The following is a 3,599-nucleotide window of genomic DNA, read 5'->3' as shown; positions in this document are numbered from 1 at the left end:
ATGTTGTTGTCGTCCGCACATACCAAGCATTCTTCACCCCCACCTCCTCCAACCACACACACACAGACACACACACACCCTCTTCCTCTTCCTACCCTTCCCCCCATCCAACACACTACATGTCAGAGAATCAGGATGCAATGAAATATAAGCAGGGGCTGGCCTGGGCTGGAGGTCACACACACTCTCCCAGTAAAGTATGAGAGTGAGTGGATTAGAAGAGAAGAATTGGGAGCAAATATTAGGAAATAGCATGTATTTTAAAAAAAACTTTACACTGTTTAAATTCAATATGCTGTTTTAAAAGGCAGCCTGTGTCTCCTATAGGCTCCACATAGTACTGCATGTAGATCAGATCATCAGCTTTAATGGCAAAGTCACTGTGAACATATATAAAGAATTTCAGCATTCTTCTCAATGTACACAGAAAAAGGCATGCAGCTAAAACAAGGACAGTACAGCCAAATAAGGTGAACATAATCAAAAATAAGACTACTATAAACCTAAATGTAGATTGAATAATTACACATTTAAAAAGAACTAAATTAAATATGTAAACAGACATTAAACCTCTAAATAAGCACTGACTCCTTTATGAATTAAAAAAATTAGGAGAACTGTTAATATTTATCACAAGATTGCAAGATTTATTCGCTCATATGCTCTTTTCCAAAAGTGTAAACTAAGCATTTTCACATATGGCACACAAATAACTCGCACAACTGACTGCTGGAAAAAGAGGAACTGTAGCTTTATAGCTTCTGGTCAGATGTTTCCTAGTGCTTTTTTAGAATTGGTTTCAAGATGCTTTAAAACAAGCTGACCTCCTTCTACATTTCTGATCTCCCTCGTTTGACCTCCAGGACCTCTGTAGGTTCATCAGACAGGGGCTTAAATAAAGCTTTTAGTTGTTGCCCCCAGATGGACGAACAGCCCCTCTCATTACAGCAGGTCCACCCCCTCAATAGAATCAATCAGAAGTCATTTCAGCTCTATTCTTTATCCGCTGCCTGTGTGCAGAGTTGTGAGTTGAGGGTCTTTTGCTTGGTAATTCTTATCATATGTGGAGCCGGAGCTAGCACCGAGGACACTGACGTCATGTCTTCTGAATTCTTTCTGGGAAGTGAGGGGTTTTGGCGCCTTGAGGGAGTTAATGTTCCTGTACACTTGATAGACTTGCATTTAAATACATAATGATAATAATAATAATAATAATAATTTAGATAATTCAAACAAAATCAATCAAGGATTTTATATGATAATAACCATGTGACAACATTACGAAATGCATCAAACTGTGAATCAGTGTTATGTATGTTAAATCAAATATTTTCAGGAATGAAACACAGTCTAGAGTAAGAAATATTTTTTCGAAGTAAACAGGCTCAATACTTCAGGTTCAATACTCAGTCCTAGGCCCTGTATCTCTCCACAGGAAATGTATTCCTGTCTCCGTGTGCAGCGATTTTAAACAGCATTTAGACCTGAAAATTAATATTTACAGAAACCTTTGTTGAGCATAACTAAATTATTAAATCATTAGAAAACAAAACAGAAAAAAATATACAAAATGATAATCCTAGTATATCAAAAATCTTTGCTATTACCCTGATTGTATGCATTTTTTGGGGGAAAATATCAAGGAACAACCTCTGAAGCTTAAAGATGGAGCCAATGTGCCAAAAACTGCAGTTCCTCTAAAGGCCACTTGGGGTTGGCTCCAAAAGCGAGTCAGTCCCCATAGACCCCCATGTTAAAACGTCCAACTCACCAGCAGAAATAAATGTGTTCACAGCCTGACACAAACAAACAAAAAACAAAAACAGTTCAAATTCACCCCCCTTCAGTTGTCATGAAGGGGAAAATTAGCCATAGAGACCAAAACCATTTTTGTACCAGGCTGTAAACATGTTTATTTTTGCTTTAAAGTTGGGCATTTAACATGGGGGTCTATGGGGACTGACTCACGTTTGGAGCATGCCTCAAATGGCCGGTCGAAGAACTGCAGTTTTCTGTACTATTGTGTTGGCTTCATTTTATTTTTAGCCTATGGAGGTAACTGCTTGGTCACAACAGTCTATGAGACAAATCCAGCCCTTGTTCATCCACAGCTTCACCCTCTTGTGAAAATATGGTCACCTCTGGCTCCAAAGACGGCGATGGCCAAGATGCACATTCACACATACAGCCAATTTAGAGTCACCAATTACTCTGACATACATATCTTTAGATTGTGGGAGGAAGCCGAAGTACCTGGAGAAAACCCACACTGACACAGGGAAAACATGCAAACTCAAACCCCCCACTGCGAGTTCGAACTAGGAACCCTCTTGCTGTGAGTCAACACTACTAACCACTGCACCACCACACTGCCATAATTCCAGAATTGCCAAATATGTTTACTGAATTTTGGAAATGTGTCTAAATAAATACACAGGTCACAAAGAACATTTTAGTCTGATGGAAGAATGCAGCTGTAGAAAAAACATCGAGTCTTGAGTTTCAATATTTCACTAAGTGTGATTATTTTTCCAAATTTAAAGCCACTAAAATGAAAGATCATGTCTAGAAAAGTGAGCATGATTTTTTAAGTATTTTGGGGGCATGTTGGCCTTTATTTAAAAATAGATGGTAAAGGGATGACAGGAAATGAAAGAACAGAAGGGGGATGATGTGAAACCATGTGAATCAAAACACAGACTTTCCCTTGTAGTATATGGCATGTGTTAAAACTGCTATTAACATTTTTCATGTTCATTCACACAGCTACAGATCAGATGCAGCAGAGAAACTTCAGTCTTATGCTACACATACGTGGCCCCAGAGATGTTGGACTTTTCAGCTGTCTAGGTATTTGCCTTTCCCTTTTTTATCTAATTAAACTCATTTTATATTCACATGCGGACACTTGAGGGCACAAAGCAGTGTTTGCCACTAGCAGCCATCCTGCTGGAGATTTATAAAGCGAAGCTAAATCCAAATCCCATCAGGGTGCAGGGAAGCTCTTAAAGCATCAAATTTCTCTCCCTTATTTCCTCTGCTGGGAGGATTAAGGTTTCATGCTGGTGTCGTGTTACAAGCTACTTCTGATGTTCCTTGAAAAGTCCAATCATTCCTATCTGAATAATCAGCTGCAGTGGTCTCTGAGTATATGGCTCATTTCCTGTGCTTGTTCAGTTTGTCGGTTATTGATTAATAAATGAGTCAGATCAAATGTATTGTAAGGTGCCTTTTCTGTAACAGGTGAGATTTTGAAAAGGATTTAAATGCAAATATCACCCATTAAAGCTGCGTATCCTGCATCTGTTTGTACCCCTAACCTGCTGTGCTTCAAATTAATTAAACATCCATGGGTCAATTGATCTGTAGCCTTTGGTTTATGTATCTATCTGTCCATTGTTTGTCTGGGTAATTTATCAAAAAGCTGCCTCTCCATTTAAAGCAACAAAATGAGTAGGTTTCACATTGAACCACTGGGAAGCTATCAACCAATCACACGCAGAGCTGAATTCAATGAGATTACCCTGTCAGCAATAATGACCCAGGAAACAATAAACTCGGTGCACTTTGAAGGAAAAATAATGACAGCTTGTTTCCTG

Source organism: Epinephelus fuscoguttatus, linkage group LG2 (genome assembly GCF_011397635.1).
Source record: "Epinephelus fuscoguttatus linkage group LG2, E.fuscoguttatus.final_Chr_v1".
In the NCBI taxonomy this organism is placed as follows: Eukaryota; Metazoa; Chordata; class Actinopteri; order Perciformes; family Serranidae; genus Epinephelus; species Epinephelus fuscoguttatus.
This window is presented reverse-complemented; position numbering follows the sequence as displayed.